The following is a 27,767-nucleotide window of genomic DNA, read 5'->3' as shown; positions in this document are numbered from 1 at the left end:
TTTGAGTCAAAGTCTTGAACAGCTTAATTGGGGGGAATGATCCAATTTTAAGATTCATAGGCAGCATGACATCCTTGCGCAGTAAATTCTTTCAGGAAAGACCATGAATAAATTGAATACATTTATGGAATAGTGATGGATTTCAGAACATTGCTTGTTAAGACACCATGTACCTTCAAATTCTTCCTTGTAATAACAAAAGAAAACCCATGTTGCAAGACATTTTTAAAGTCCACCCATTTAGATAGCCCTGCACACATACAAGTAACCTTGTCCATTCAGTTAGCAACTTGCCAATATAATCTTCTCCCAGGCATTTGAGTGATACCTTCTCCTTCCCCTTTGTAGCAGTTGGTGATATATTATATCCCCCTTTGGGGGCTGCCCCTGGTAGTCCAGGAATCTCTGGCCCTCCATAAGTTGTTGAACTCCAGCTCCCCTTGACTCCAGCCAGCATGGCCCATGATCTGAGATGATGGGAGTTGGAGTTCAACAACATCTGGAGAGCAGTAGGTTCCCTGTCCCTGTTTTAAAGCTTTAAGTGAGTGGCGGCTAATCTGTGGCCCTCTAGATGTTGCTGAACTCCAGCTCCCACCATCCCTGACCATGGACCATGCTGGCTGGAGATGATGGCAGCTTGAGTTAGCGTCCAACATCTGGCAGTTCACCAATCAGCTACCCCTGATTTTAGTATTGTTAACTTTCATTTTACAGACAGGACCCCAGGTTAGTGGGGCAGTGTCCCCTTCACCCCTAATGGACCAGCCTCCACTGCATATAGTCATCCTAGGGTCTGGCTGTCACTGGGGAAGGGTTGCAGCTCAGTGATGGAGCATTTGCATTGCATGCAGAAGGCCCTAGGTGACATCTCTTGTGTATCCAGGCAAGGCTGGGAGAGAATTCTGTCTGAAAGCCAGGAGAGCATCTGCCAGTCAGTGCCAACAGTATGGAGTTAGATAGGCACAAATGCTGTGGCTCAGTAGAATGCTTCTTATGTCCCTGACCTTCATAGTGGAAAACACTGCAGGGAATTGACTTTCCACCGGTTCACGATGAACCTTACTATCTATTACTTATTGGGAACATAAACAGCACAATCCTATGCATGTTGTCTATTCAGGCATAAGCACACCTTCATTCAGCAGAACTGACTGCCAGGCAAATGTGTATAGGATTGGAACCTAACTAAAACAACATGCAAGATGAAAGCAGTTTCATGCTGACGTCAAGCAAAGTGGGCTGAGTTCATCTGGATTCTTACAGAATTATTTGTCAAGATAATTTTTACGCCCGAGTTTGAGTTGAATGCCAGGAATCGTTCCATGGCTCAGAGCAGTATTAAGCGGTAAAACATTAGATCAATGTGGTAAGGAGGGAAAAGCTGGAGAAAGCATTCAGCTTCAAGTAATGGAATCTATACAGAATAGAAGTTAAAAACAGGGATACTGTTTCTGTTTATGCTCTTGTTCTATTCTGTGTAACCTTACCCACCCCACTGTAGTTGCTGCGACTCATGTGTAAAATACATTTTGTATACCGCATCTGTTTCTCTGTCTATGGCTCTAATGCTAAAGGGTCAGGTGGCAGAAGATGGAAAAGACCTCTGCTTGAAACCAGGGATGAGGGTGGAATTTGGTGAATTCCACTTCCAAGGCAGACTCACCTGATCTGCACCTGTCAGACCAATGAGTGAATCAGATGTGGGTGTACTTTGAAATCTGCATTCCTACTGGATTCCATGCAAAGGGTTTCAAGAGCTGCTGACCACCTTCATTAAAAAAATATAAAAAAATATTCTGCAGATAGTAACTGCCTAGGATTTCAGCCATATTTTCAAGCACACAACCTAGTTGCCCCAGGCAACAGATATTTCAGGGGCCAAATTGCCTTTTAGGTCAGGTGCCAAAGCTAGGTTGGGATCCGGGGCAGTGCAACAACATGGATTGCACTTTTGTACAGTAGGCTGGTTTCTCTGCACACTCACCTGGTCCCCCTCTGTTCTCCATCCAGGTAAGTGATGGGACACGGGTGCCGCTGTGGTCTAAACCACTGAGCATCTTGGTTTGCTGATCAGAAGATCATGGGACGGATTGAGCTTCCATTGCTCTGTCTTAGCATCTGCCAACCTAGCAGTGCAAGTAGATAAATAGGTACCACTGTGGCAGGAAGGTAAACGGCGTTTTCATGCACTCTGACTTCCTTCATGGTGTCCTGTTGTGCCAGAAGCAGTTTAATCATGCTGGCCACATGTCCCGGAAAACTGTCTGTGGACAAACAGCAGCTCCCTTGGCCTGAAAAACGAGATGAGCACCAAACCCCATGGTCGCCTTTGACTGGACTTAACCGTCCAGGGGTCCTTTACCTTTATATCTAAGTATAGGTGCCAGCTCCCAAGCGCTGAGACACTTTGCAGCCCCCTTTTTTTGAGAACAATGTTCAGAGGATAAAGGAGGGAGAACATAGAGCTTATTTGGTTTTGTTTGCAAGTCTTATGATTTGCAAAAGAATCAAAAGTGGGAAATAGGCTGAGATAGTTTGAGGTTTGGGTTTTTTAAAAAATTAATCATGTGGTGTATCGGTTTTATGAAATAAAACAAACAGTAGTTTACAATACAGAAGGCAAAAAAGGCAAAAATCACCTCTCTTTTTTCTTCCCACTCCTTATTCCTGGGGGTTCTTGCCATACATGTCCAACAGTGCTTGGTCTGGGTTGCTTGATTTTAGTGACTTAGCTCTTTCTTGATTTCTGGAATGGTGAGCAGAGAGTCAAATCTGTAGAAATTTAAAGCCAATTTGCTTACAGAGAGGTGGAACTCAGCAGCGAAGCTCTAATGTATTTTAATGGAGTTGGACTGCACAACTGCTTTTCATCGTTCAGATGGCTGGACAACTCCTAACACATTCACATTAGCCATTTTAGCTAAGAAGAGCCAAGAAAACAGTTACTGAGTAAATCAGTAACATATACCTCATACGACCAGGCATGTGTTTGAGTAAATTCATATATATACAAAACAACCATTTGTGGCTGCAGTCCAGATAAAGTTAGCTACACTTAAGTCTTCAGTGGAGCTGATTTCCTTGATAATGTATGTGGTTTCAACAGGACTAAGGCATGACTAACATTTTTTGGGGTGGGGCTGGGAAGATGACGAAACGTCCTCAGGCCTCCCGTAGAACATAAAAGGACTAGAAACGAACTTGCCTTCAACAAAACAAAGTAGGCTCCATCAACCATGGAATAACCACTTAATCATTTAAAATCAAGATCATAAAAACCACATTCATAATAGCCGTTTTGCACCTGTAGCTAAGAAGAGCCAAGAAAATAGTTACCAAGTAAATCAATAACATATCATTTTGCTCCAAGGTCTCCGTGTACTGGTCCCTGAACCTCTCCTTCTGCTAAGATTTATTTTGATGACGGTAAGTAGCGCTACATTATCCAGCATTAAAGATGTTGTTTACTACATATCTGGGAGCCCTGAAAAGTTGCTCAGGACATGGCTGCAGACTAAAGGGATAAGAAACTCTTGTCTGTTTGAGGCATCCAAACTTTTGATTTCTCTTTTGTGTAAAGGAAGGGTTCATGACTGACACCTAGAGGTAGTTCATAAGACAGCTTTCTCTCATGATTGAAATATGTCTTTAATCAGTGTTACTTTCTTTTGGGGGTGGGTTGCAAGAATATATTTATTAAAGTGTCTTAAGCATTGCAACATCTGAAAAGCAATAACAGTACAAATTTTGATGAACAGAGAACTCTGAATGGTTTAATTAAATTTGTAGATTCACCTTTGTGCTTGTAAAGAACTGTACTATGCATGACCCTAACTCTGCACTAACTCAAGTATTTATACAGTCTAGGAAATGCACAGGCCCAGTGCTAGGGAGGGCCCAGGAGGAGCGCAGGCTGAGAGCCCAGATGGTCTCAGGGGCCCACTGACCTGCTGCCTGCCCTTCCTGCTACGAGAACCTCAATGCAAGGCATTGGGTGGAGAGGCAGGCAGGCACTGCTTCTGTGCTGCCACCTTGCCACCTACATGCTGAGGGCATCCCTCCAGTCATGCCCAGCGAGCCCAGTGATTCAAAAGGCAGTGCAGAAGTGAAAGCCAGTGGGGTCATGCAGCTGCCTAAGGGGGTTTTGTTTGTTGCTTCTGCTGTAGATGATAGAGAGCTTACAGGGTGGATTTGGGTCTTTCAAATTTCAACGGCACCCTGTGCAAAGGCAAAATTTTGCACTTCCCTGCCTTCTGTTCTGCTCAATTCACTACATGCAGCACCTCCTAAATTTGGCACCCACTGTGGTGGCACCAGTCATGCTGCCACCCTAAATTTGCTTCTGAAGGATAGCTGCAGCTCATCTGCCTCTGCCTTTTTTGAGGGTTTTAGTGGTTTCACAAAAAAACAACTTCCCATCCCTAATCTGTAGCACCTTCACAAGTCTTTGACTCTACCTTCCACAACAACTTTTCTAAAATGTGCAAAAATTCTAGAATCTCTTTTAAAACACGTAGGAAGTTGTGTGTTCATGCTCTCTGCTGCTCCATCCATGCTAGGATCCATGGATTAGCATCCCACACTGACATCAGAAGTCTACCAGCACAAGCCTAACTACACCTACAGAATTTAATGATGCTTAAGGTTAGGATTTCAGCCTAGAGCAGAATATCTGAAGCCAGGCATGGGGGTGGGGGTGGGGGTGGGAGCAGATCTTTCTGCCCTTCTCAGATCACACTGGGCTGATGAAACAGCAAGGTGGATCTGTTGCTGGGGGCATTCAGTCTAAGCAGATTTGGGCTGATTGGGGAGAGAGACATTGCCTTCCTTAGGATCCTGTCACACTGCATCTTTGCGTCTCCATTAGCTGTTTTGTTTTCCCCTTCCCCTTTTGGGAGGCACTATACCTGTCCCAAGAAATATGGTTGTTGATTATGGTAGCCTATGGTGAGAAGACGGAATGGCACTCTGCCCATGTTCAGCAGCACTTCTGCTTATTTACACTGAATCATGTTTTCAATCAATCAGTAATTAATCACTTTATTTGTATGCCACCTTGCCAAAGTTAAAACCACGCTCCAGGTGGCTTACAACATATGAAAGATTATATAACCAGGAATATAACAAAAGTAGTCATAAACAGTAAGCAAAACATCAAAAAGTACATAACCAAATTGAACAGTTTTCACAAACAATCTGGGAATTAAGAATTGTTTTTAGAAAAGGAGCAAGTAATTTCAAATGATTAATTGTGCTAGGCTGAATTTGGTGGCTATTAAAAGTAGTTTGTGCATAGATATACATAGCACAAGCAACATCTGATCTACCTGACTAAGCTAAAGCACAAAAATGAAGTCAATAGTGTGAATGGCTTCTCTAGCTTACCCAGTACTCTTCTTAATTTTATGGATAGCAGGACTAAATTAGATGCTTTTCTTCAAATATCTGTAGCTAAAGGAAGCTGAAGGATGACCTTGCTTTGAAGCCAAAAAGCTGTGAAGGACAAGAAGGCAAAGAAGAGGTGCCTTTAAATTGCTTCATTCTTCTCACAGCAGAGTACAGTAATTGTTTACTATTCAATTGTGAGCTTTTTGGCAGTTGCAAACTTTTAAAAGTGAGAATCCAAGAGGAAGGACATTACATAATACTCTGAGTGTAGCATCCCATCGATCTCCACATTCTCTGTGGAGCTCCTCTCCTGGTGACAGCGAAAGCTTAGAGCACTTTAGACGCTTGCTTCTTCTTCTTCTTTTACAAGATAACTTTTAAAAACGTTCCGGCAATGTTTGAGGAAGAACCTGAAAAGAAGAATGACCTTAGGCTGAACTGGTATTGTCACAAGAGCTATCGCATTCTGACGTGGCAAGAACAGGAGAATAAGATAGATAAAATCCAATTGGGACTCATGGCTTGGGAGTAGAGAGAAGGGATGGAACGCTACATACTGACACTAGATTGGTAGACAGATATAATGGCTGTTAGTCTCTCTCCTTGATGTGTGTCCTTTTCCCCAGCTTGCATTTTTCAGATTCTGCATTTTCTGCCCCTCTCAACTTTAGCTTCTTCATTTCCTTACACAAGCCAAGCCCTTTATGCACCACAAAGCCACCCAAAGCAGTGAATGGTTATGAGCGTCACTTAAACACAAGTCTAATCAGAATCCCTTTATTAGAGGGGAATAGAGGAATCCAGTTCCCTCTATTAGGGAAGGAACTGACATCTGCTACCCTGAGTGTAAAAATCTAGCAAGGCTACCAATAAATAGCTCCCTTGACACAATTAATTGCAAAGCTGATTATGTATTAATATATACAAATGACAAAGTTAAACACAATGTCAAAAACCAAGAAATGTAATCAAGAGTGTATTATCCTCCCATTTCTATTTAACAAGGAAGACACATGCTCTGTGAAGTGAGTGAAGGGTGGCGGGTGGAAATGAAGATCACAAAAAAGTACCGGGGAAAATTATATGTAACAGTTACCTAACACAATGGTAGAAGTGCAGCTTCAGGCATAAAATTGTTTCTTTGCTTTTCAATTTAAGTTTGGGGATTATATGAAGTATTTTGACACATGCGTATTTTTACACATGTGTATCTGGTGTGCAAATGCAACCTCCCCGTTTTTCTCAATATGTACACATATGAAATCATATAGAGAAGTAATGTTCATGTTAAAGACATTTGAAATGTTGCAGAAGATCCAATAGTATTAAATGGGTCAAAGATGGATGCAGTAGACTTAAAATGAATTGTCCTGGAATTAGAAGATGCGATTAGATGCAAATTAGAAGATGTGATTCTGTAGAAGGAAACTGGATCCTCATGGATCTGCATGATTTTGTACAGGGTTTCCTCAAACCACCATTAAATTAAAGGTAACATACATCACAGAACAGATCTGTGGACATGAACTGATGATAGTTCTAAGGGGACCCGTGTTTGGTCAGCGGGGAGGTACAAAGGTATAGCATTTTGAGTCAGATTAAAGAGTGAATAACACACCCACACCCACACACCTGTCCTTCAATGAAAAAGCATACAATTTATCCACACAACTCTGTGTGGAAGGGAACTTAGGTTAAGTGACGGTGGCTGCCTAAAGTCAATGACCTTCATGGCTGACTAGGGATTTGAACCCAGGCTTCGACAGGAAATCCATTGTACAGCAGTGAAATGGCTTTTAAACGCAGAGGCAATCACGTTGGTGCAACATATAAGAAGTCATTATTGTAGTTATTCACTTTATGGAGAAATGTGTAGCTAAAATGTAAGTGGGGGGGAGGGAATTGTTCTCCATATTCTCAGTTTTTTTTATTGAAGAAACAAATCACACAGTAAATTACATCTGATTTGCATGAACTACTGCGTGCACCTAGATCTCGGCATGAACTCGGAAAAAGACATTGTTTTAATTCCATAGCCCTTTATAGTTGATATTTTTATTAAATTTTCTCATGCTGTAATTCTTCCTGTGTTTCTATTACATTCAAGGAACCCTCCTGGGTATAATTTAACATCTGCACATTACTACTGCTGGTAATGAAAGACTAATATGCACTGCCCAAACTGAGAGAGGAATGAAGGGACAGGCTGCTTCCATTGCGGGGTGTGACTACACTCTCTTTTTATTTGAGAGAGAGAAGATGAATTGGGAAAAGAAAAGGCCTGCTTTCATTTCTAGATCGGAGCCTTGCCTGGGTTCTCCTTTTCTCTTTGTGGGTACTTGCATATGGATACCTGCTGTGTTTTTTGATGAGATGCTGTAAAATTGCTGTCCTTCAGGCAGGGTGTGCTTTACATGGGACTGGGGCAGGGGAGGAATTTGGTTCAGTTCACATTTCCCTGTGAACATACCTAATTTGCCCTTTAGGAAATGATAGGCTGAATAAAACACAGCTGTCCTTCAAAATTCATACTTCTCAGAATATTGCAATGCAGTCAAACAATGTGTAGAAAAATGCATACACTAGGGTTTATATGTTCATATAAACACACATATTAGTGGAAATAACATACAAAATAGCACCTGGACAGCAGACATGGAGGTTACATAGTCAGAATTGTTGTGTTTCTAGTTAAATTATGCAAATTCTTTCTAAATCTGCACCTATATGTAAAAATAAGCACATGCAGATTTTATTCATATCTGTGCCCCCTTTTGCCCTCTTTTTGACGATGTGTAAGGGGCAACCATTTGGCATCTACTTCAAATGTGAGCCTGCAAACTAGGGCCAGCAACTTCAACTACGTTTTCTTTCAAGATGATGCCTGCAGTGACACATTCGTCATAGATCATAGGACACATCTAAAATCAAAGGAACAGGGTTGATTGCTTCAGAAATATAAGTGCAAATTTAATATTTTGATTATTAGATTAAAAAATTAATCAAGTAAGATTTCAGTCCTAATTTTCATGGGAGAATTTAGCATGTGCTTAAGTCTCTCTTATTAATGTTTATTACAGAAAGTCCCATTTGGTTCAACCAGACTTCCCCAAAATATTTATCATTGGATTGCAACTGTACTACTAATTAAGGGGATCTTAATCATATTTACTTGGGAGTAAGCACTGCTGAACTGAAGAAGACTTACTTCTGAGTAAAGAAACATAGGGTTGTGCTGTGCATCTCAAAATTCAGACCGCATGAGAGAGTAGAAAAAACATTCTGCCTTCAGAGCAGATTGCTTGTGATGACTCAAGCCAAGCTATATATCACTCAGTTAATGATTTGTGGTTCTAATAAATGTAAATGAAGTTCTGTCTTGTCGACCCAAAAGATTTCTGTGATGTTCTGTATGAACACCATGATCACTGCATGGTGGATGTCTTGCTGCAATAGTGAATTCTGTTCCGACACTCTAGAATATATTGACAGAGAATTTTTAACTTGTTCACAATTCTCCCTTCAGGCTGAAGTGATATTTCTCTCTTCATTGTGAGTAAAATGTTGCTTGGTCAGTGAAAGTGAAACTTCAGCCTGAAGTGACAGTTGTGAATGAATTAAAAATTCAGTGTCTAGAGTATCAGAACAAAATTTCACTACTGCAGCAAGACATCGTTAATGCTTTAAATTCAATGATCATGTGGCGTTCATACAGATAACACAATAACCACTGTAGGGGGAAAAAAATCTCCCGAACAGAGAGGGAGATAAAAGTAAACATAAATGCCAGATATAGGTTTCTGGACTCATAAATATTGTGAAGCTGTGTTCGCTAGTCACTTCATACACTATTCTTAGGGGAGTTTTAATCAGCACATGTTGTGCAGTGGCCCATACAAAATGCATTTAGCCTGGGGATTGTTCAGCTGATCAAGCCTTTTCTGTTGACATTCTCTCCCACACAGTACAGTAGATACAGTGAAAGAAGGGAAGATACAATCATCTAATGATATCAAAGCAATCAAACTGGAATTGTGCTGAATTTTAGGGATGCTTACTGTAAACTGCTAAAGGCCATGTAAATTAATCGACAGAAAAGTGCACTACCTCTAGCAGGAACCTCCTCTCACTTCAGGGGACATTGCATTTGATTGCAGTCATCAGAAACATAAACCCAAAGTCCCCCTCCCATCCTAGTCTCGTATTTCCCAGCTTTGGAAATCCCCCAAAGAGTGATTTAGACCCATAGCTGCCACCACGTCACTCATTATGAAAGTGAAGAAGACAAGAAAGCCAGGCTGGGTGTATTATTGTTTTATCTGATGGAAGAAATAATCTGAGTGGCAGCCACCTATAGAGGAGGGATGGAGAACATGCGGCCTTCCAGATGTTGAACTCCAACTCCCATAATCCCCAGCCATTGACCAGCCTGGTTGGGGATGATGGGAGTTGGAGTCCAACAGCGTCTGGAGGTCCACAGTTCTCCATTCCTGACCCAAATGAAAAAGCAGATTTATTATATATAAGCTAGCTTCAGGAGGCTTCTGTTTGTAGGAGAAACTACAAATGAACCTCGGAAGATGGATTAGCATTTTAAAGAATTAGTTGTAATTTGTATTTTGGATGTTTGGAATGAAGGGGTCTTTGGTGTGTGGTTCAGAAACTTTCCAGACAGGGATCTGTCTCACACAAGTTCTTAAACTGTTTCCTCAGACCTAAATGAACTCAGGGGGAGCAAAATGGACTGCTGCTCATAGAATCATTAAGAATCATTAAGTTGAAACTGACCCAATGGTCATCTAGTTTAACCCGCTGCAATGCAAGAATCTCAGTGCTGCTGAAAGCACTGAAAGCATATGCTACTACAGCAGCAAGAATGTTACTTGCCCCCAAATGGAAAGAAGCAGAAGTCCCAGCAAAGGAAGAATGGATACAAAAACTTATGGAATAGGCAGAAATGGTGAAACTTACCGGGAGAATAAGAAATCAAGATAACAAATCTTTTACAAAAGAATGGAAATGGTTTATTGAATATTTACAGATAAATTATAAACAGATAAAAGCATTGGCAGGATTATTGTAATTACCTGCAGTTTTATAAGAGTATATATTTAAAGAAGATGAATAAATGAGTAAGTTAAGTTAATTTGGATATAAATTTAATAAATAAATTTAAGGAACAGCAGAAAGAGGGGGAAGGAAGTCAAGTTTTGAAATGTCAAAATGATTGTAAAATTAGTGAAATGTATAAAATTAGTGAAATGTCTAAACTTGAAAAGTATAAATAAATAAAAAGGGGGGAATGAAAGCACTGAAAGCAGTGAAGATTTCTTCATGGTTATTGGCTGAAATGTCAGAGTTATGGACAAAAGATGTTAAAAGAAGCACTAGGCTAAGAAGTACCGGTAGTTCCCTGTTCAGGGAAGTCTCAGTGAGCTGAAAACCAATGAGCTGAGATTCAGCGGCAAAAGCTGGGCAAATGGCCTGAAGAAAGAAGGCAACAGAGACAGGATAACTTACGCAGAACTGCCTTTTTTTGTTAAACAACAGGCGAGCAAGTTGAACTCTTCACCCTGGAATGGTTTTAAAGCTCCAGATTAGAACCCTTGGCTGTGCTCTCAAGCACATTCAGGACTGGCTGACTTCTTCAACCAGAATTTGCTGGAACTCAGTTCTGGCACCCCTCAGGTGGGCACCGTTGCCATGCTAAGACAACGAGGTGAGTTCCGACACCTCTTTCTATAAAAATAGCCCTGGCTGACATACTGCAAAAGCAGTCAGGCTGCTGATATACAACAGCAGCTTCCTTATTTAAAAAAAAAGGTAGCAGACCCTAGTCTGGAAACATCTGGAAACATATTATAATGCAATTTCGCATTGAAGTGTGATTGATTTTCTACATTTACTCAGTAAATGTTGGTTGGCAAAAGAGTCAAATGAGCAGATTAAGACATTTGCTTAACTAGACCAACTGTGTAGCTCGGATCTAAGGTGTGCAACATCTCCTTACAGTGTCTTAGATGCGGGCAATCTAGCAGCTCAAATTTAGCAAAATAAAAGTAGCATGCTCTGAGGTGTGTAGCATACAGCGAACTTTGTTTCAGAGGGCTTTACTCTGACCTAATGAATTTAGCCCAGCACCATTTGCTTGAGGGCAGGCTTATTTTAATTGACAGTTACTGTACACTGCCTAGTAAAGCACAGTGAAGATAAAATTTACCAGAGGAAAAACAAAACTATTATTTTTATCATATTTATAAAACCGGGTGTTTCCTGCACAAGTAGGTGAGTTGGTAGGTCAATTTGCTTTGCACGTCTCACGAGTCCCTCAGCGTCATGGCAGAGAAGTGAAAACAACTGCTGGTTCATTAAAACAAGAGTAAATGTGCAACCCATCTCATTCTGCTGGATTTAGGGGGGAGTATCTTGTATCTATAGAAGACCGGTGCTTGCAGTTTCAGACAATGGGAGATGGCAGACAAGTGTTATTTTCATCCCCCTCTATATGGAGCAAACCCCTGGTTGGGAGTTGGTGTGATGTTCATTAGTGATTTTTCTGACTTGCAAGCAGAAATGTCTTTGAAACTGTGTGGCTTGGCAGGAAGCAGCTCCAGAATGGCTCACTTATTTCAGGACAATTGATGCCAGGCTCTTCAGGGAGCAGGAATAAACGATACGTCTCTGAAACCTTCATGCTGTCTAATTTTTCAAAGCCGTATTAAAGTACCATATGTTTCTTAATCTTGACATGCTTTTGTCATGAAAGAAATGATGACGCGAAGGGTGGAACAGCACAATGGACATTAATGCCTGTAGAAAATGCCAGCGAGGGCTGACGTGAGGCAGGATAGAGGGACACCTACTGGGATATTATTGGATCAAATGGATTGCACGTGGATTAATACAAAGATGATCCTGTCTGACTAATCTGATAGCATTTTTATTTTTAGGCAAGAGGACAAAGGAGCAAACAGGAGGGGTCTACAAATATTATTTACCTAGCCAGTGTGATATTTTCACAGCAATGGTAAATTTTAAAAAGCTAATCGGCAGGGACAGCTGTATGGTACAGAAGGTGAACATGCTTGAATGGTTCAGGAAGTGGCTTAGATATTGATCACAGAAAGTGCTGGTGGGTGAAAAAGCTTCAGTGCAGATTTAGGTGACAAACAGAGCTAACAACTGGATGAGAATTGAGACCAGGTTTCTTCCTTTTTCCTCTATTGCACATACACGATTTGAAACAGGGAAGAAAAATGCAATAAAACAATAGTTGTTATGTCCACCAGTAGAAACATATTGGCATAAGTACATGACTAGATTGTTGACTATTTGATTTACAAAGCAATCCTGCATATGCTTCCTCAGAAATAATCCTCACTGAATGCAATAAGATGGCATCATTTCAGCCTTGAAATGATAAACTAAAAGACTGAAGGATGAATCACACTTAACTATCCCAATAAAACCTTATTGTAGCTATTACGTTATTACCTCCTGCACTAATCCACAACAAAGGGTCCAAATGTAAGAAAAGAGTGGGAACAACGGTCTGTGTGACTCCCAAACCCAACCATCGCAAGGGGCTGTTAGTCAGTCCTGTTGCTACAGCCATAGTAATCTCTTTGTGGTGTGGCATATGAAAATCAAGATGATTTGGAAGAATAGGAAATTTCTTGTCTTACTTTCCCAAATAGGAGGATATTGATGAAACATGGAAGTAGAATGACTATAATAAATATAGAGTCATCTTCTTGCTAATATCATTTCCACTCCAAATTCCATCTGAGTCTTTCAAGTGTCAAACTGGAAACAAGTATTTCCATTTGACTGTATTACCTGAAAGAGAGCATGATCTACCCTTTTCTACGGTGTCCAATATTGTCCCCTCGCATGTGTTGATTAAGCACAGAAGTAGAATGCCTGAATTGGGCTTATTGCTTATTCTGAAGTATTTGTCTCACTTCTTATGAGACCGAAAGCCTGACTAGATATGGTTGTGCCAAACAGGTATAATGCATTTGTGTAGGTGAATATTGGAACTTGTCGACTTCTTTCACCTGAATTTTCCTGTGTCCAGCCACTTTCCCGTGGTGGGGCGCTTATTGCCAGTGACCCAGCAGCCCAGCAGTCACCCATGCCATGTTCTAGACCAGCGCTTGTAGTTCTCCAGATGTCCTTGGACTACAATTCCCATCATCCCTGTCCATTGACCATGCTGGCCAGGGTTGATGAGAGAAGTAGTCCAACAATATCTGGAGGCTCCTCATCTCTGTTCTTAAACATGGATCTGCTGCTGTTCTTAAACATGGGCCAGCTGCCCCAAGGACTGAGGCTCAAGCTTCTGAGGGTTCAGCCCAGAACCAACACCATCACACATTCATTTCTACACTACATGCTAAATGAGTTAAGTGTTTTCTATATAAACCAGCACATGCCTCTAATTAACACAAACAGCATCAGAGATGCAGTGAGCACAGGTCTGAGCTGCAACTTGACCTGGCAGTGACATCTGTGAATGCATCACCTGACAGTCTTACAAATAAAGTGCTTGCAATGCAGCTTTACATTTCACCCTGAGAACCAGTGCAGGACGTCATGCACGATAAATGGACACGGACTGTGGACATCCCAGACGGCAAGAAGTTGCTGTGTGACACCATCAATCCATTCTCTTCTTGATCCCTTCCAACAAGTGAAGTACTTAGTGGCACTCCATCACACTAAGAAAATGAAATGCACACAGAAGGATAAGCAGATTGACACTTGATCCAGTCTTTTAAACAAGGAGTAGATGTTCCTGTGCAGCAAATTATTTTTATGTAAGTAATTAATAATGGGGAAACAATGCAGTGTCAAGGAGCATCCCAGGGGGAGAAATTGTCAGCCTGGTTATTCATTTATTCTTTTCTAACTAAATTGATGGGATAGTCTGATGCCTTTCTGGATACCACACAGATGATGGAACGGCAAACAAGTTGCATTTAAATAATGAGCAAATCTACCAATTAGTCAAAACCTAATCTTCGTGTCTTAGAAATGATGAAGTGCACTTAATGTGGCCTTTGCCAATTTGAAAAGAGCTTTAAAAATTGTGGAAAAAACCATAGATATTGATCTAAACTTTTAGTCACAGATTCAATAGTACATTAATCTAGTGGGGCCTTTACTGAGACTGTGACTGTCACCAGGATTCATTAATTGAAGTTTAATGTGATGTAACTGATAGTCTCTCCTCTTATAAGCTTATGGTACACCTTTTTAAAAAAATGAGCATGTTCAATATACTGTATGACTGTATATCTATTCCAAAGATGAAGCCAGTGTTGGACAATCTGTTAGAACACTTTCTATTTATTATTGTTATTCTTTATTAAATTTCTTTCCGAAGGAGCCCAGCATAGCAAATGCTGGTGGCAAACCATACAGTTAAAAATAAAATAAAAACACATTTTAAATATTTATAAACAATTTAAACCTCTAAAAACATTAAAATGTTCATTGCACTGTTATCATATTGCTGATACTAGATGACTATATATATTGCAAAGTTAAAAGCACCTTTGGACAATCTGTTAGGATGCTTACTATGGAAGTAAAGGGGTGAATGAAGCTTCAGATTATGGCATAGAACATAGGCTTGCAGACAAATTGTTCTTTCCTCAATATAAGGATAGCAAGAGGTATAAAAGCAAGGTCAATGCAGACTGCAGTCTTTGACTTATTCTTTGCTATTGGCTCCAGCTTTTGTATGATGAGATAAGACCTCCAAAACCATTGACTCAGCTGCTGAGTGTTAGGGAATGTTTATAAACATTCCAATTGCCAAGTGCGCTGAGGCTAGGGACAGATGGTTGTATGCTTTCGGTGGAAAGGGGTTTCCCTGACAGAGGAGCAGGCAGTGCTCTTAAAATGACTAGTGATTAATTGTTCAGTGCATGCAAACACGGTATAGTTGAATGGCATGAGTTATACATGTTATGCATAAGCAGGACAAGTGTGTGTGTGTGTGTGTGTGTGTGTGTGTGTAAGTAGATGTGTGTAAACAACATCATGGGAGGGGCATTTCTAGAACTAAGGTGGAATTTTGAAGCTCCCTTGTTATTTTTGCTATTGGATATTGCAAGTCGCTTATGTAATCTTGCTATATTTATGTTATTTTTTGCATATTATTATATTTTTGTTTTGCTATGCTATTATGAAATTGTTGTTATGTTATTGTTTTGCTATGTCATTATGAATTTTTTTTGTAGTGTTTGCTTGAAATGCATTCCTGTTTCTTTGTTGTACACCACATTGAGCATAATTATTTGGGGGGGCTCACCTGTTTGCCCTCTGACATAGAGCCACTTCACTTCTTACCTGAACGTAGGTAATTACCAAGAAACTTGTCTGGCTATTCCAGCAATTGAATCCTTGTTGGAGGCAAGAATTTGAAGAGACTCAGGCATACTGCCTACCCTCCTACCTCAAAACCCCACTTTGTAGAAGAGGGAATTTGGAGGATGCTTGCTGTATAGGAGTGAAAAGAGCCATCCTTGCCAAAATTCCCATTGCACTACTATTAAAAAGACAAAGGAGCCCTCTGTCTCTTTAGAGCTCGTCATCCTGTCCGAAACAAGATGCGGAGATCATGTAAATAGCAGGATGATAATTGCTTGAGCAAGCACTGGGCAAAGTCCACTGGGCTAAATGACCTTTAAAGAACCCTTTCTGAGCAATATTCCACCTCATACTCCACCTCATGGGTTAAGATGTAAAAGCCCTCTATCCCCATCCTCAGAAACTCGAAGGGTGGTAGCTCAGGGGAGAGCATTCTTGGTGGCAGCCTCTAAGTTGTGGAATTCCTTCCCCACAGGAAAGCATGTGTCACGTTCCTCATAGAGTTTTCATTATTTGCCAAAGGCACAACATTTTAACCCGATCTTTGATGCTTCTGATATATTGTTTTAGGACCCTGTTGTGAATGTAATTTGTTTTAAATTGGTTTTAATGTTGTATTTTACATCATTGTGACCTGTCTTGGGACTAATTCTTCTGCTTAGAACAGCTCCATTGGCCAGCTCTGAACAGACACAATCTCTGGCACAATATGAACTCTAGCCTGGGTTAGATCTAATTCTAAACCACTGAGCCTCTTGGGCTCGCCATTCGGAAGGTTGGCAGTTCAAATCTGTGTGTTGGGGCAAGCTCCCGTTGCTCTGTCCCAGCTTCTGCCAACCTAGCAGTTCGAAAGCATACCAGTGCAAGTAGATAAATAGGTACCGCTGTGGGAGGAAGGTAAACAGTGTTTCCATGTGCTCTGGCTTCCATCACGGTGTTCTGTTGCACCAGAAGCGGTTTAGTCATGCTGGCCACATGACCCGGAAAGCTGTCTGTGGACAAATGCTGGCTCCCTCAGCCTGAAAAGCAAGATGAGTGTCGCACCCCATAGTCGCCTTTGACTGGACTTAACCATAGATCTTCAGCTTCCCTATAGAACCATAAAACTCTATGGAACCATAGAACCATAAAAGGGGGGAACCCCCTTTTAACTCTTGAATTCCAGTTCTGCATCAACTCCTGGCCATGATATACAAGCCATACCCTGACTCAGAATTCTGGTTATGAGCCAGTTCTAAGCTTTAAAATTGATATCTTGATCTGCAAAGGACTATTAGTGGACAACGTTAGGTACACTTGATATCATTTTGATTCTTATAGTCAGCCATGGCCTTCACCCTTAGATCACCCTTAAATCTATATCCTGACAGCCAAGTCCCTAACACTCTGTAATGAGGAGATTACTATAAAATATAAATCTTGATGGTGAAGTTTTTCTTCCTCATCCAGATGGGAGAAATGCAATTAGCCTATCATATAATGAAGAAAAATCAGGCTGAGTTATGACAAGGTTTCCAAGCGCTGTTGCTGAGTCATCTACTCTGATACCTGAATATGCAGATGGCAAGCAACTCATATTGGCAGGTGCACCAAGCTTCACAAGAAGATTGTATCCAAGTTCCAGCACTCAGCATTGCTTACTCATTCACTTCAGAGAGAAAATGGCAAATCAAGGAAAAATAAATGCCAAATCAGACTCTTAGAAGAGTGATTAAATCGTAAACATCTTTCAGTGAATTATGACAAGGATGTATCTCTTGGGTAATCCATATATTCACTCTGAAGATGACCAAAACTTTATGTGACAACAAATCATATCCACAACTTGTAGACAAGGGGCAAAAACATGCTGACAGAAGTAAAAAGGATTGTTTGTGATCTTAGAAAATAATGTTTTTAGATGAGGAGACATTTGATTTTGGTTCTATTTTAATGACAAACTACCTTATTTGCATGTCTCAGGCAAAATTTGAATTGGAGCACAGTTATCCTTTGAAATTTGCACTTATCTGAATTTTGTGTTGCAGTTCTCCTTTTTTTAATGAAATTCTTATATTAGGGGAAAGTGTACATAAAAATGAATATACCGGTATTTGTGAAAATAGCACACCAAAATGCATTATATTAAGGGAGATTGCTTTCAGAAATATATGTTAGTCAAATCTCCCCACAAAAAAATGTGTTTATTAGCAGAAATTCACACTAAAATGTTGACAGATTTTCGTAAGGATTTATATTGGAATAAAACACTGAAAATTGCTGCAGAAATGTGGAGAACTGAATCAAAGATTGGAAAAATTAACTTACCATCAGGTGCCTATAGTACCTCACCACACATATACAATTTTTCATACAATGTTCCCTATCTAAAGATTGTCATATCCTCATTTTAAGACTATGGCTCACATCTTGCCAGATATCCAGTTAGTTTTTGGGTAATGAAGTTATTTTTCTTATTGTTTAAACCAAGTAGACAGCAAATGAAATATTGGATTTTTAATCTCTCTTGTGGACTCCTTGAGAGACAAGTGTCTTGACAAATGACAACTATTCTAGGGATGATGGACGCAAGCAAAGAGTCATCTCAAAAGTGCCCACTGTAATCAAATAGCTTATTTCCCAAGCACACAAGCAGCACCACAGGGCTATCCACTAAGCTGAACCTATTAACCTTGACTGGAACAAAACAATGACACTGCAGACAGAACCAGACATTGCCAAATACAGTCACCCTTTTATAATATGCAGTAATGTAATAGGTGACATGACACAATTATGTCACCCACTTCCCTCTTACCATTCTGTATTGTTGGATGACATTGCATTATGTGTTTCATTGCTATGAAGCCCCGAGGGAGGGTCTTTTTAGTGGCAGCATCCCAGCGTTGGAAATTCCTCTCCTCTGTGACTTGACTGGCACCTACTTTTACAAGTTTTCAGCACCATTTCACTCAGGCATTTGCTGAGTCTTTGTGCCTGAGCTGTACATTTATCGTTGTGTTTGTTTTCTGGTTGTTGGAGTAGATTGATCTGTATTTGGGAAGGGATAGGAGTTTTAGCTATTTTATGTTTAGTTTTTGGTTGAACAATGGCTGCTTTTAAAGACTCTAGTACATAGGTCAAATGTACATGGAGATGTTTTGCTCAGTACGTTTTATACAAGGGGATGTATACGCGAGGGTCTTTGGAACCTTGACTCTACGGGAAAATAGAAACATATTCAAGACTTTCCACTCCTACTGGTTGGCAAAAAGTTTGAGAGGGGAATGAAAATATTGCATATGTCAAGCTTGGAAAATATAGTAGTTAGAAGTCACAAGGGCAGAAAGGACTGGAACACTTTAAGAGAGCTAGCAAACTGGGAAGTATCAGAAAGCATAGTTGGGGGGGGACAGGATGAAGGAAAAAGGAGAGGACCATGAAGAGGATCAGAAGATGAACAGAGGGATGCAAAGTGATAAGTATTGGCCTGGTTAGGGATACATTATAGAATAGGCATAGCTGGATGCAATCATCTCTGTTTACTCTTATGGGTAACTACTCAAAACTATGAAGTTCAATTTTTTCTAAAACATTTTTCTTAAAAATGGTTGATTTTGTTGGCTCACTTACACCTTAACTTTGGAAAGAAGTTGGATCTGAAGCCTTCCTGTCCACCCCATGCCTAAGAGCCAGACTACTCTACTCAGTATTGGGACTACATTGGGCCAGTCCAGAAAGTAAAATCCTGTTTAGTGGAGGCAGATAGAGAAGGGAGTTTTATCCACCTGGTGGCAGAAGGAGGGGCTGCCTTGTGTGGTTTGCTTGCATCCCTTCCATTTAATGGAGTGGGCTGTGGACGGTCACATCACAGTATTCTATGTTTTGTGCTCTGGTCTTGCTGCTGTAATGAAGACTGAATAATAAAGGTTTTACAATAACTAAATAACTAAAATACATGATACATGCTACAGGGTGAAGAGATGTGTTGTGATATCAGTTGAATTTTCTTGGTAGCCCAAGTTTTTGTAACATCTAGTTCCACCTGAGTATGCAGAGTATAATTTTATATACAGTTGTACCTCGGAAGTTGAACAGAATCCATTCCGGAAGTCCATTCTACTTCCAAAACGTTCGGAAACCAAGGCGTGGATTCTGATTGGCTGTAGGAAGCTCCTGCAGCCAATTGGAACCCATGTCGGACCTTTGGGTTCCAAAGAATGTTCGCAAACTGGAACACTCACTTCCACGTTTGCAGCATTTGGGAGCCAAATCATTCAACTCGCAAAGCATTCGACTTCCGAGGTACGACTGTACTCATAAACATGTGTGTGTGTGTGTGTGTGTGTGTGTGTGTGTGTTTTGAACAGTTGTCTTTGAAAGCCAAATAAGACAGCTGATAATGAATGAAAAAGTCCACATATGAGAAAATGCAACTGATGCCACACTTAAAATGTAATCAAGTATAGAATTCAACTGTGTGCTCCATAATCTTATAAGATCTGTCTTTTTAAAATTTGCACTACTCTGCTAAGCACCTTGTGTTACACTGAATATGCTACAATAAAATAATAGTAACCCTGAACGGGGGCGGGGGGCGGAGTGGAGTGGGGTGTTTGCAGACTTTTTCACTGGGTTTCAACTCACGCAGTGCCTCTGAACGTAAACAGGGGGCTGCCTGTACCCTTCGAAGGTGAGGGCTCTAAGCCGTATAAAATGATTCAGGACTACATTAGGAAACAGAGTATGTCAGAGGAAAGTAGCAACTCTCTTCCTGAATATTGTGTTTAGCATTTTACAGAGCTTCTTTGTGTAAAATATAACCTGCACTATGGGAGCACAATAATTTAAGTTATTTAAAAGTATGCTGTCAGAGATTTGGGGCTGTTTCAAACCCCACCCCCCATTAAAATAAAAACCAGCAAGGCTGCAGAAGCTCCTTCATTCAACTCTCCATGTATCTGGCTACTTTTGAGAATCCAGGAGGCAAGGTTTAAGCTGCAGCCCTGATCTTCTGTCCTGTCCCAATGATGGGTAAATACTGTAATATTTCTATTCATCCACCTTTCCTTCCTAAATACCATTCAGATCAATATATTATTGAATGAATGCTACAAGCAAACAATATTAAGATGCTTTATTTCATGTCTGAAGGGGAAGGTGTGCATGGGGAAAGTCATAGGAAGTTGCCTTAGATTGTGAAAGACCATGGGCCCACTAACTTCAGTGAGGTTCAAACTAACAGGCAACTGGTCTCCAAGAATTCCAGACAGGTGTCTCACCCTACCTATCTGGAGATATCAGGGGTTGACCGTGAGTCCTTTTTTATGCATGCAGATTGATTTTAATTACATACTTGACTTGATATGGTAGATAGTCATGTGGCAGATATTCATTTGTGACTTAAGATGTGTCTCTTGCCTTTTATTTGTGTTTTTTTTGTTTGTTTGTGTATGTGTGTGTGCTTTCAAAAAATCAAAGTGGATTCCAAAAAACAAACATTAAAACACAAAAATCATTACCATAAACCCAATAAAATCAGTGCAATTTTGGGGGGAAATGTTCCTTAATTGGTAATGATTAAACTGCCTAGGGCACTTTAGGGACAGGATCAGAGAAGAGATAAGCTGTAAAAGCAAAGGAAAGAGGTCAGCGTACACATAATACTATATTAAATGAGAGATACGCTGGCTATTATGCAAGCTTTCTTTGTATGCTAACTTAAAGAGGGTCTGGAGTGGGGTGTCTCCCGCTCCCAGTGAAAGAGTTGTTACTTTTCTCTTTAAATGTAAAGGGACCCCCTGACCACTAGGTCCGGTCGCGGACGACTCTGGGGTTGTGGCGCTCATCTTCCTTGTATTTCTATATCCAGCAATTGGATACAGACAAGTGGGAGTTTTGGGTTTTTGTTTTTTGTTTTATATAAAAAAGCACCAGGAAGCACACTGTCCTATTCAAGCATATGCAGTACACACATTACAAAATGACACAGCTTCTCTGAAATAAAAAGCTGTACAGAAAACAAAATATTTATGTAAGGTAACTCTCCTGTTCTCTCACAAACTGATGGATTGCTTTGCAGGAATTATTTACATGAAAACTCACACCTAAGCACAATTTTTTCACTCTCCAGGTGACACCTCCTTTGACAATCTAACATGATTTCATCTTGAATGTAAAAGTAACACACAAACACATTTTTATTATTATTATTTTTTTGCTGACACCAAGCACTACTGAATATGCTGACATTTCATGGCCGATAGCTGGATCAATCAATCCTAACTAATTACTGTAAATAAATAAATAACTGGTCCATAAATCTGTGTGATCTAACAACACAGGGCAGGGGCATATAATTGATTTATGTAATCTGAAATTTCTGCAATACAATTTTGTGCAATTATGCTTGTTTACCTCTTTCAAGAGTGGGTGTCCCTGATGCATTTTGGATTTGTAGAGGAGGCTCCTGCTTCATTCTGCCCCAGTAGTTCCCCACAGCACAACTTGTGATTTATTAGCATTGTCTTTGAGGTCTACCAAATTTGTGGAAATACAATGCACCAAAGAGCGAAGATGGAACGGAGTTCAAAGGACTCATGAATAAAACCTCAGTGAATGATGCTTCAAGCTTCAAGCACAAACACTGAGTTGGCTAAATGCAAATAAAAACATTACTTTTGCTTGTCTCGTATACAGAGGCAGCTGCGGTGGGATCTGGCTAAGTTTAGCATAGGACTGGATTTCATTCCAAACTATCATGCAAAATATATTTACTGAGAATACACATACAGTGGTACCTCGGGTTACATACGCTTCAGGTTACAGATGCTTCAGGTTACAGACTCCGCTAACCCAGAAATATTACCTCGGGTTAAGAACTTTACCTCAGGATGAGAAAAGAAATCGTGTGGAGGTGGCGCAGTGGCAGCGGGAGGCCCCATTAGCTAAAGTGGTGCTTCAGGTTAAGAACAGTTTCAGGTTAAGAACGGACCTCCAGAACAAATTAAGTACTTAACCCGAGGTACCACTGTACTACGATATTAAATGAATGAGAAATATGGTGGTCATTATGAAAGCTTTCTTTATATGCTGAATAAAATATGGCCTGGAGGTCATAGTGGCCTGAAGGCTGGAATCTGTAACAGAGATTGTGCCGTATTGGGACTTAATGGGAGATAGTGGTGCTCAATCCTTTTGGTGCTGGGACTCACTGTTGCCAGGTAACTCTTGTCAAATATTAACTCTACCATACTTTTTTTCCCTTTCCCCATCTTTCTGTTTTTCTCTCTCATTCTCCACTGACAGTGAAGTTTGTGTGATGCAGTTTAAGGTGAGGGGAGTGAAGACCTGTGCTCGATGCTGTATGTGCATGAAATGAGTCTTTTATAAGTGTTTCCATTGTTGGATTGTAAATTGCATGCAAAAAAGGAGGTTGTGTTCATGATTCCCTTTGCCCAGAGCCCATGTAGTCCAGTAAGTAAAGCCAGCCAGCTGTTCAGTGGGAGAAGCGGAAGGGGTCAGAAAGAGTCAGTCTTCACTATTTCTTCCTTACCAAACAGTTAGGAAGATTTCCAGCATTTTTATTATTACTGGACTATCCATGCGCAGCCCTAGCTGCTTCACTGACTGAATCAGGCCCCAAGGTTTTTGCTAACACAGCAGTCTTTCTGATGCTTTCTGCTGAAAAACAGTTTTAATTGAAATAAACCTCCACTCCTGGTATGGCCACAGTCAACAGTCAGCCTTTTTCCAGTGGATCTGATTATGCATGCACAGCATATCAACATACTGAATGAGTTAAGTAGGTACCAAGGCTGAATATGTTGGAAAACATAGATCATCATTTTACTCACTCCCTTACATCATTTAACTCTGTGCTGGTGACCCTGGGACCTAGTAATACGTACTGCAACCAATAACCATAACTCTATGATCTGTATAGAATACATGAAGGATGGCAGCAAGGGTATAATTTATAACCTTCTGAAGTGCTGTGTTATTATTATGTGACTGTTATAGTGTTCGTAGAATGACAGACTCTTATTAGGTAGTCAAGCATGTGGGCTATAGTTTTGAAACCACTTTTGATAGCCTTGTTGATCTCAGTATTACTACTCACATGTCAATGGTGTAGGGATCAGAGCTGCACAATATCAATTAATCTACCACCATATCTAAATTGTGTGTGTGTGTGTGTGTGCGTGCGCGCGTGCATGCTATTTTAAAGAAAGAGCTAGATTTCTGGTTAAGGTAAAATATCTCTTGCTCTCAAATGTTCACCGTATCTTTGAAACTTCTAGTCTTATCTAAGTCAAAATCATGGATCACATCGATCTGGCTGAGTTGTAATGTTTAACTATGGTTTAGCGTGAGCCTTGGCTGCGTGTGCTCTCCTTTGTACATCGCTTGCGCAGCCAAAAAGAGGACATGCATCATCAAAAGCGAGGACAAAAGAGAACACAGATTCACATAAATTTTGTATCTGCCAATTTATATGCAAAGGGAAGCGGGTGGCGCTGTGGGTTAAACCACTGAGCCTAGGACTTGCCGATCAGAAGGTTGACGGTTCGAATCCCCACGACGGGGTGAGCTTCCATTGCTTGGCCCCTGCTCCTGCCAACCTAGCAGTTCGAAAGCACGTCAAAGTGCAAGTAGATAAATAGATACTGCTCTGGCGGGAAGGTAAAGGGTGTTTCCGTGTGCTGCTCTGGTTTGCCAGAAGTGGCTTAGTCCTGCTGGCCACATGACCCGGAAGCTGTACGCCAGCTCCCTTGGCCAATAAAGCGAGATGAGCACCGCAACCCCACGACTGGACCTAATGGTCAGGGGTCCCTTTACCTTTACCTTAATTTATATGCATAGATGCACATTGAGAAAGATTACTATAAGTTAAGTAGTGATACAGTGCATCTCGCCATAGTGAAGAAAACTGTGGACCAAGGGACCTTAATGCTTGCTCAGTCAGCTGTTCAGATGCTAACTGTTGGTGGGCAACTTCAAGGCTCCTGCTGTGCCTTCTTATGATTCTTTATCTTTAAAGACTCAGACTGAGTGGCCCTTGAAACAGAGGATCCTTTCAAAGAGAGCTGTCCTCTGTAAAGTAGGACACATTCGCTACAGCCTTGCCTTTGACATACTTCTGGACTTTAAACAGTTTTGATGTTGATTTTGGAATTAGTTGATTTTGGATGGAGAAAGAGTTGTTATGTGGAAGGGTTTCAGATAAGGCGAAGAAGTCTCACCCAGAACTGTTGGGGAATATCCATTTATAGAATCAGACTTGTAGACCCAAGGGTCACCTAATCCAACTCCCTACAGTGCAGGGATCTTTTGCCCATCATGGGGCTCAAACTCATGATGCTGAGATTTAAGAGTCTCATGCTCTACCAGCTGAGCTATCTAAGGCCTGCATATCCATGGTATGCAGGAGGAATAAATAGCATTTTAATCTTTGCCAGTCTGCTTCCACATCTACTTGCATACATTGTTTTACCCTTGAATACTAGCATCCAGTCCTGACATTTACAGGGGGAAAATATATTTGCATTTTTAGCCCACAGGTAAAAAAAATATCCAGTTCAGATGTGCAACAAAGCAGCTATCCCATGTGCATGAAACCCTACTAAGTGGGCTTAGGGGATTTTTCTTTCCATTAGTGTTACTTCTGATTTCTGAGACAAGGGCTTATATTTGGTAAAGCACTTTGAAGTCTCATGAGGATGAATAAGTGATAAGCGAACAAACAGAAGCGTGTGGATGGAGTATGTAAACTTTGGTGTTTTGCTTCATTATTGTTATTAATTCTGATATGTCTGTAATAAAGGGGGAAATTGGAAATGCCAGATTGGAGCAGGAAAAGATAAATGCTGCTCATTTCTGCAAGCACAATAACATAGCATACTGCCTTTTGCTATCCTTAGGGGGTGGAAGAGAATTTCATTCGGTCCTCATTTGAAAGCGAATTTCCATAATTCGCAGTCCCTGGACTTACAGGGCACAGTTATCAATCAGACTGAGCATTTATCTGAATTTTGCAATGTAAGTTTGCTTAGCAAAAACACTATACACATTATGGGGAAAATGCATACAAAAATGCATATTTTATTACCATTTGTTCGTTTTTTTAGGACAGCATACAAAATGAGCATTTTAGGGGAGGAAAATATGTACAAGACAAATTCTTTAGGGAAAAGTGCTTATATAAAGATGTATATTAGGAGGAAATGTCCATACTTTTAAATTATTATTTTTGGTACGGAAAAAATAATTCTGCTGAAAGTGCGATGGAAGGAGCTTACAACTGAAAATGACATGGAATAGAGATAGGTTGGTCCGTCCATCGCTAATAACCGCCAAGAAGCGTTTAACAGAAAATCTGTAGCATTTCCATCTCTTTTCCAGTATGTAACTGTGTTTTTGTTTCGTTTCTCCCTTCGGCTCAGTTCATTTCTGCAACAATACACCACAACAGCCATAGTTACCCAAAAACAAATGGCAGCTTTTATACCACAGGGGCTGCAACACAGATTTTCTTTTAAAAATCAAATGGCAAAACGTGGAGCAGTTAGCATATGTGCTTCAGTCCCTTTGCTTCACTTGGGTGACACTTTAATCACTTTTTTATTCTGCCTTGTTGAGGAAAGAGACTGGAAGACATATGCCACTTCCCCACCTTAACTGTGCATTTTCTAGTTTGTTTGGATTTATGTCACAACCTTAATGGGATTTAAATGGAATTTTTATATGTGAATAATACTTGGCATTAATGCACGAACTTGGGGCTGCTGTGCTCTCAAGATGATTTGCATAAAGGTTTTAAAATATAAAAGTAGAATAGCCGGGCTATTGTAAATTGTCAGGCAGAATGTGACACTGGCATAATAGGAAAGAGAAGGAACAAAAACTATGGAAGCGAGTGCTTTCCCCCGGGGTTAATTTTTCAATATTAAGGTACAGCAGGGGGCAGGGAGGAAGGAAAGCTGGAGGTGATAGTCTTTGGGGGCTTAGTTATTGGAGGATTAAATGGGTGCAGCGGGCAGTTCAACACTGTGAAGCTGGCAGGTTCCCCCTAAAAACACAATTCTCTTTGTATTATAAATGCTGCATATATATATAAGCTGCAAGTACATTCATCTCATTATTTGCCGCCACTGCTACATATTTGGTAAGATGTAATAATTCTGCATTGTAATTGACTTCAAACTTGTGCATTACAATAGCAGGGCTTTTGTGAAAAGGATCGGCTGCTTGGCCAAACAGCTCTGCGATAGTGATTGATCTAATAGGATGAAGAGTGTACAGAGGTTGTTAAGGGCCAGGGCCAAGGGCCAGCATTGTCAGGTAACTATTTATTTTTATTGACTGTGTTTATTTCATTTATATCCCACCTTTCCTCTGAGGAGCTCAAGGTAGCTTACATGCATCTCCCCTCTTCTCCATTTTACCCTCAGAACAATCCTGTTAGGCTAGGAGACTAAGGTCACGCAATGAGCTTTATGGCTGAGTGGGTATTTGAACCCTGGTCTCCCAGGTCCTCATCCAACACACTAACCCATACTCTCCAACATGCGGAGGCCGAGAACCGGGATGTGCATCTTCTTAGCTGTGCAAGTAACATGTGCTTTTGGGCTCTGTGCTCTTGTGTGAGGTCGCAATCTTGAGCATTTTGGGGCTCTGTGATCTCACGTGAGATCACGCTCTCATGCATTTTGGGGCTCTGTGCTGAGAGCATGGCACCCAAAAACAGGCTAACCACCACACCACACACTGCCAGTCGTGGAGCATCCTGACTCTATTGCTTCTTCCTAGTGGTGCTGTTGTTCCCTCTTCACCTGTCCTTTGTAATATGACGCCTTGTGCGAAGCCAAAAATTGACTGCCCCCTCAGCCCAAGGCTGCCTTCCCAAAGCTGGGTAAGCAAGATACTGGGCTTCGGGAAGGAGGCACAAGAGCTCTGGGAGGGTCCTAGAGTCCTCCGTCTCCTTTCTAAAGCTGCACAAGAGCAAACTAGGCTTT

General features: G+C 40.8%; 1 long non-coding RNA gene across 1 annotated transcript in view; it reads left to right on the top strand.

Annotated features, from left to right (window-relative positions):
- The first annotated feature begins 3,231 nt into the window (after positions 1 to 3,231).
- Positions 3,232 to 27,767, top strand: part of LOC308583480 — a 34,871-nt gene continuing 10,335 nt past the window's right edge. Inside the window, exon 1 of the long non-coding RNA XR_014006246.1 lies at positions 3,232 to 3,426. This is a non-coding gene — a long non-coding RNA (uncharacterized lncRNA). The remainder of the gene's footprint in view (positions 3,427 to 27,767) is intronic.

Source organism: Podarcis bocagei (assembly GCF_964188305.1).
Source record: "Podarcis bocagei genome assembly, chromosome: 3".
In the NCBI taxonomy this organism is placed as follows: Eukaryota; Metazoa; Chordata; class Lepidosauria; order Squamata; family Lacertidae; genus Podarcis; species Podarcis bocagei.
This window is presented reverse-complemented; position numbering and strand designations above follow the sequence as displayed.